The sequence below is a fragment of the Somniosus microcephalus genome, unplaced genomic scaffold (assembly GCF_052327205.1).
Source record: "Somniosus microcephalus isolate GS21.2 unplaced genomic scaffold, FLI_Smic_1.0 unresolved_chr8, whole genome shotgun sequence".
Taxonomy (NCBI): domain Eukaryota; kingdom Metazoa; phylum Chordata; class Chondrichthyes; order Squaliformes; family Somniosidae; genus Somniosus; species Somniosus microcephalus.
In genome coordinates this window covers 15,902,828-15,910,807 of record NW_028225186.1, presented here as the reverse complement: position 1 = coordinate 15,910,807, position 7,980 = coordinate 15,902,828, and positions in this window count along the sequence as shown.

The following is a 7,980-nucleotide window of genomic DNA, read 5'->3' as shown; positions in this document are numbered from 1 at the left end:
CTGGCGGTCACCCATTCCATTCCTGCCTGTGCAGCCATTACCTGCGGTGTGACCAACTCATTACACGTGCTATCCACGACGTCCTCAGCATCGGGAATGCTCCAGCATGCATCCATTCGCAGCTTCAGCTCCGCATTGCGGTCTGCCAGTAGCTGCAGCTGGATACACTTCCTGCACATATGGTCGTCGGGGACACAGGAAGTGACTTCCTGTCTTCCAACCAGTTCTCTATCCAAGGCAATACCTTACCCCCAATCCCGTGTGCTTTAGTTTGCATGCTAATCTCTTATGCGAAACCTTATTGAAAGCCTTCTGAAAGTCCAAATACACCACATTCACTGGTTCTCCCTTATCTATTCTACCAGTTATATCCTCAAAAAACTCCAGTAGATTAGTCAAGCATGATTTACCTTTTGTAAATCCATGTTGACTTTGTCCGATCCTGTCACTGTTTTCCATGTGTACTGCTATTACATCATTTATAGTGGACTCTAGCATTTTCCCTACTACCGATGTCAGACTTACCGTTCTATAATTGCCCGTTTTCTCTCCATCACCTTTTTTAAATAGTGGTGTTACATTAGCTATCCTCCAAGCCATGGGAACTGATCCAGAGTCTGTAGTATTTTGGAAGATGACCAGCAATGCATCTACTATTTCTAGGGCCACTTCCTTAAGTACCATAGGATGTAGATTATCAGGCCTTGGGTATTTATCGGCCTTCAATCCCGTCAATTTCCCTAACACCATTTTCCTACGAATACTGATTTCATTCTATTCCTCCCGCTCATTAGAACCTATGTTCCTCGACATCTCTGGGAAGTTATTTGTGTCCTCCTTTGTGTAGGCAGAAGCAAAGTATGTATTTAATGGGCCTGCCATTTCCGTGTTCCCCATTATAAAACCCCGTGATTCTGACTGCAAGGGACCTAAGCTTGACTTCACCAATCTTTTTCTCTTCACATAGCTTTTGAAGCTATTACAGTCAGTTTTTATGTTCCATGCAAGCTTGCTCTCATAATCTATTCCGCCACTCATAATTAATCCCGTTGTCCTGCTTTGCTGAATCCTAAACTGCTCCCAATCCTCAGGTTGGCTGCTTTTTCTTGGCAAATTATATGTCCTCCCTTTGGATCTTATGCTAGCCCTAATTACCCACGTTAGCCACGGTTGAGTCAGCTTTTTTGTTTTATTTTGATGCCAAACAGGAATGAACAAATTCTGTATTTCATCCATGCGATCTTTAAATGTTTGCCATTGCCTTTCCACCGTCAACCCTTTAAGTAACGTTACCCAATCCATCCTAGCCAACTCGTGCCTCATACCATCGTAGTTTCCTTTATTTGAATTCAGGACCCTATCTCTCAGTCAACTACATAACTCTCCATTTTAATGAAGAATTCTATCATATTATGTTCGCTCCTTCCCAAGGGGCCTTGCAGAACAAGATTGTTAATTAATCATTTCTCATTACATAATACCCAGTCTAAGATGGCCTGATCTCTAGTTGGTTCCTCGACATATTGGTCCAGGAAACCATCCCGTATACACTCTAGGAATTCTTCTTCCACAGTATTGTTACTAATTCGTTTAGCCCAATCTATATGAAGATTAAAGTCACCCATGATAACTGCTGTGACCTTATTGCATGCGTCTCTAATTTACTATTTAATGCAATCCCCAAACTCCGCATTACTGTTTGGAGGTCTGCACACAAATCCCACTACCGTTTGCTGCCTCTTGCTATTTCTCAACCCTGACCATACAGATTCCACATCATCAGATTTGCACCCCCGCAAAGGCAAGTAAGCCTTCCTTATGTAAGGAGCCCAAAACTACACAATAATCATGTGAGGTCTCACCAGGCCCTATACAAATGCAGTAAGACTACTTTACACTTATACTACAGCGCTTTTTGTAATAGCTGTGATTATTTGCATGAACACCTTCCTGGCCTCCTGCACTATGCGCTTTATACCGAAGCAGCACATGTGCAGTACCCAGGGATGGCCTGCTCGTGGGCCATGCTTGCCTCGGCTCCGTGCAGAGAAAGCCAGGGGATCTGTTGGTGGTTGGGGATGGAGGAAGGGGAAGATAGAGGATCGAAAGGGGAGATACATGTTCTAAGGCAGGAGAGAACGGCAATCGGAGGTGGTGAGAGAGGGGATATGTGTGAGGAGATCCGAGAGAGAGAGAGGGAATTGCAGAGAGAGAGGAGATCAAAGGAAGGGAGAGGAAAAGGGAGAGAGCGTGTTGATCGTAGGGGAGAGAGAGGAGGGCACAGAGAGAGGGGAGATGAGATGGGAGAGAGGAGATCGGAGGGAGAAAGAGAGGAGATCAGAGAGAATGGAGGGGAGAGATGAGATTGGATGGGATGAGTGAGGAGATTGCAGAGAGAGGAGATTGGAGAGGCAGAATATTGGAGAGGGAGAGGTAATCAGAGAGAAAGAAAGATGTGATTGGCGAGAGCGAGAGGATTTTGGATATAGAGCAGATCAGAAAGGGAGAGAGAGGAGATCGAAGGGAGAGATGACATTGGAGAGAGAGAGAGATTGGAGAGAGACGAGATCGGAGAAAGAGGACATCGGAGAGAGAGAGGAGATAGGAGACAGATGAGATCAGAGAGAGAGGAGTGCACGGGGGAGAGAGAGGATCGAAGGGGAAGAGAGAGGATCGCATAGGAGATGGTTGGAGCTCAGAGGGGGGAGAGGAGGTCAGGAACTCAGAGGGAGAGAATGTCAGGAACTTGCTGGAGGTTATTCAGGAGCACGGAGAGCACAGCGGGGTTGGGAGAAGAACGTGATCCAGGTGTAAAGTGGCTGAGAGTGAGAACATGTTCCAAATTCCATATTGTTCTTCCAATCGCACCCCTTTAGAGCCACACCATGTTCGCCCTCTCCTCCCCGAGACCTGGTTGCTTTCTGAGAAAGCCTAGCATGTGGTCGGCACTTGACATCGTTGGACAGGACAAAATCTGGAAGTCATAATACTGACACTCTTCACTTCATACCCAATAAATCTGTTCACAATCAGTAAGCCACGTACAATGCACTATCTAAGGGTGGGGATGGTCAGGAGCATGTCTGGTGCGATGGTCAGGAAACCCGGGTCTGATCAGGGATTTGGGCATGGGGGGAAGGTCAGGAACCAGGAGGGGAGAAGTTCAGGAAGCAGGGGGGAGGGGAAGGCCACGAAGCTGGGTGGGTTGAAGGTCAGGAAGCCGGGGTTGGGGGAAGGTCAGGAAGACGAGTGGGTTGAGGTGAACGGCAGGACGCCGGAGGGGGTGAAGTTCATAGAGCCGGGAACTGGGCTGCCAAAGGTCAGAAAGACTGGGGGGGGAAAGTCAGGAAGCCGCGGGGGTGAAGGTCAGGAAGAGGGAGCCAGGTGGTGATGGTTGTGATGCCGGAAGGGGTTGAAGATCATGATCCTGGGGAGGGGACTGCCAATGGTCAGGAAGACTGCGGGGGGAAGGTCAGGAAGCCGTGGGGGTGGGGAGTTCAGGAAACCAGGCGAGGTGGGAAGGTCAAGAAGCTGGGGGGGCGGGGGATAGTCAGAATACCAGGGAGGGGGCTGCCAAAAGTCAGGAAGCCTGGTGGGGAGAAGTCAGGAAGCCGTGGGGGGGGAAGATCATGAAACCGGGTGGGGGGAGAAGGTCAGGAAGGTGGGGGGGGGGAAGTTCAGGAAGCCGGGGGGTTCGGGCGAATGTCAGGAAACCGGAGGGTGGTGAATTTCAGGAAGTTGGGGGGGAAGGTCAGAGAGACAGTGGGGGAATTTCAGGAAGCCGGGTGGTGTGAGAATGTCAGGAAGGTAGGGTGGATGGTCAGGAAGCCAGTGCGGGAATGTCAGGAAACCGGGGGTGGTGTAGCTCAAGAAGCCGGGTGGCGGGAGAAGGTCAGGAAGCAGGGTTGGGGTATGGTAAGGATGGTGAGTGGGGGGCAGGTCAGGAAGCTGCGGGGCGAGGGGCATGAGGAACTTGTTGGGGATAAAATGAGTCAGAACGCTGGTGAAGGCGGAAGATTTTTAACATTTTGGGTGGGCAGGAACATGTTTGGTGGGTGGGGAAATATCCTAACACGAGAAGTTGAGCACTGTCTGTTCTCTGTATACTCTGTCTGGAGATGGCTGTCAGAATGAATGGCTCGAATTAAACTTTGCAAAGCACTTCGTTAAGTAGGCAGACAGGCTCAAATTACACAATACAGATAAACTGCTGGGTGTGTCTTTTCCTCCAACGGGACCAGTCAATAATATGGTGTTGCAAATAGACGTGAAATTTGTAATACGGCCTGACGTAGCATTTGCTTTCCTAATTATTTGTTCTGCCTGAATGTCAAATTTCTGTGATTCGTGTATATGGTCAGCCAGGTCGCTCTGAATAACAATATTTCCCAATCTCTCACCATTTCAAAAATATGCTGCTTTTCTATTTATACTACCAACGTGGTTAACTTTAAACTTCTCCACCTTGTATTTCAACTGCCATGTTCTTGCTCACTCACTTAACCTGTCCATATGCCTTTGCAATAACCTTGCGTCCTCCTCATAACTTACTTTTCCACCTAGCTTTGCATCGTCAGCAAACTTGGATACATTACACTCGGTCCCCTCATCTAAATCATTGAAAAGTGTGTGAAGAGCTGAGACCACAGCACTGATCCTTGCGGCATCCACTAGTTAAAGCCTGCAGACCAGAAAATGACCCTTTTACCCCTCGTCTACTTTTTCTGTCCGTTAACTAATCTACAATCCATGCTAATATATTACACTCAATGCCATGAGCCCTAATTTTGAGCAAAAACCTCTTATGTGGCCCCTTATACGAAAGCGTTTTGAAAATCCAAATACACTACATCCACTGGTTCCTCTTTATTTACACTGCTCATTACACCCTCAAAAACTCGAATAAATTTTTCAAAACTTCCCTTTCATAAAACCAAATTGACTCTGCCTAATCAAGTTATGTTTTTCTTAGTGCCCTGATACCATTTCCTTAACAAATTGAATCCTTCATTTTCCTGACGTCTGCTGTCAGGCAAACAGACCTGTGGTTCCCTGCTTTATCTCTTCCTCCCTCCTTGAATAGCGGTGTTACATTTGCGACCTTACATTCTTCTGCGACAATTGCAGAATCCAGGGAATACTGGAAGAGCAAAACCAATGCAACCTCCATCTCTTCAGCCACCTCTTTTCGAAACCTCGGATGCAGGCCATCAGGAGCAGGGAATTTGTCGGCTTTTTGTCCCATTAATTTCTCTAGTACTTTTTCTCTAATTATGTTAATTACGTTAAGTACCTAACATTCATTAGACCATTTGTGCCCCATTATTTTTGTTATGCTTTTTGTGTTTTCTAGTGCAGATCCAAAATGTTTGTTTAACGTTTAAGCCATTTCCTTATTCACCAAAATAATTTCTCCTGTCTCAGCCTGTAAGGGATCAACGTTTACTTTTGCAACTCTCTTCCTTTTTACATACTTGTAGAAGCTCTTACAATCTGCTTTTATATTTCTTGCCAGTTTTCTGTCATATTCCAAATTTCCCTTTTTACAATATTTTTGGTCAATCTTTGCTGCTTTCTGAAACTCTCCCAATCCCCAGGCTAACCATTATTCTTTAAAACATTACAAGCTTCTTCATTCAATCTAATGCTACCTTTACTTTCTTTAGTTAGCTACGGTTGGATCACTTTTCCCGTGGAGATTGTAATCTCAATGGAATGTATTATTGTTGAGAATTATGAAATATTTCTTTAAGTGCTCACCGCTGCTAATCAACTGCCATACATTTTAAACTATTAATCCAATCTACCTTAGCCAACTCGCCCCTCATACCTATGTAATTGGCTTTAGTTATGTTTAAAACTCTAGTTTCGGACTGAAGCAAGTCACTCTCAAAATTAAGGTGAAATTCTATCATATTATGATCTCTCTGCAACAGATTATCCTTGACTATGATATTGCTAATTAACCCTGTCTCATTACACAATACGAGATCGAAAATAGCCTGTACGCTGGTTGGTTCCATGACATATTGTCCTATGAAACTGTCCCGAATGCATTCCATAAACTCGCCTTCCCGACTACATTTGCCAATTTGATTTGTCCAGTCTATATGAAGATTAACGTCCCCCAAGTTCTCCTACATTTGCCACTGAGAAGAACATCGCTTTTGAAGGCTCCGCATCAACATGGAGGTAATCACACAGCTCTGCCACCTCCTGCAGCCAGAGCTGCAGCCTCAGCTCAGGACCAGGACGTCTCTCTAAGTGACAGTTAAGGCACAGTGGCTATTAATTTCTATGCCAGCAGCTCCTCCCAGGCTTTTATAGGGGATTTTGCAAACATTTCGCATTTCACCATCCAGTGCTGCATCGGGGAGGAAACTGACGCTCTCTGCAGAAGAGGACGGGTCTACAACTCACTCCCCATCACCAGGGAGAAGCAACACGAACGCTCATGTGGCTTTTCAAGGAGAGCAGGCCTCCCCATGGTTCCAGGCGCATTTGACTGCACCCGCATGGCATTGCGGGCATCTCATTACAATGCAGAGGTGTTCCGTAACCGCAAAGGCCACCACTCTCTGAACGTTCAGTTGGTGTGCGACCACAGATAGCTCTTCCTCGCCATCAGTGCACGCTATCCTGGCAGCAGGAACAACATCTCGGGCGTTACAAAGACAGGAACATCTTCAGGCAAATGGTGTGAACGGCCTTTGGTCCCACTGATAAACTGACTAGATGGTAAGAAGAAAAGGAAAACAACTAGTGAACATTGGTCACAGTTTGAGACACATTGAGTGGCCTGCCCAGGATTTAATGTATCTGATGCTTTTTTAAGACACGCGGGGCTGCTGCAACCAGGTGACCTGGTCAGTTGCCAAATGTCATGCGCCTTGTCACTGCCAGATTGAGTGCTCGCTGGTGTAAGTATGTATGTAGAGTTGGCTTATAATTGCTTCCTCTTAAATTAAAGGGATAGATCTGTGTATAATCAGGTATAATTGGGAATTGTTATACACTAGATACATTTCGGTAGCTTACTAGTAATCTGTTGCAAATTTTAAGTAAATAGGTTGTTCGCAGATACATTGGGTTTTGTATTGTCTGTGCAACAGGTCTGAAATTTGGAAACTGTTCGACAGGCTAAAGGACAAGTGTGAACTTAAACGTCTTAGAGATTTTGGTGTGCGAACACGGACCTGTTCAGAGCAGACAATGGCAGAGACAATGGATGAGTTAGACAGAATGTTTATGGCAGGGAAATTACCTCTCTGGGAGAGGTGTTTTGGGTAATTAGTGATGGTGATAATTCGGTTTATGATGCCGAACAATGGTCACAATGGTCCACATTTCAGCACCAGATAATGAAAGCCATATGTTCGTTTGCTTATCAAATGCAGGTTAATAACGCTGATTGTGAAATCATTAAGTTACGAAGGGAAATAGAGGATATGGCAGAAAAAGCCATAGATTGATTATCGGTGGAAAACGGACTTCTGAAGGAAATGGAGGAAGAAAGGGAAAGTATAAAGAAGGAGGCAGAGGAAGTGAGGGAAAGTAAGAGAAAGCTTGAAGAAAAAATTGAGAAGAAAAAGCAAAGATGGGTTAATAAAGAGAGCCAATGTATAAATAATCAGAATCAGTGTGACAGGTGGACATTAAAGGAAGCAGATCAGAGGCACCAAGCAGAGACGGCAGAAAGAGCCACTGAGGATCTGACAGCGGCATGTAGGGGTATTCAGAAGGAATTTTCTGAAGATAAGGGTGCTCGAAGGGATCACACTGAATGTAGAAGGAAGCTTAAAGTGCTGGAAGATAAATTTGTTTTCCAGACAGGCTTTGTGCGCACCATGACCCTTTTGTCATGAGATCAAGTAACGGAAAGTGAAGAAAGGGATAGTGAATGTGATGGGGATAGAGCAGGGCTAGAGCAGTGTCCAGGTGGGACACACCATAGGGAGTTTGGCCCACACCTATGGCCAC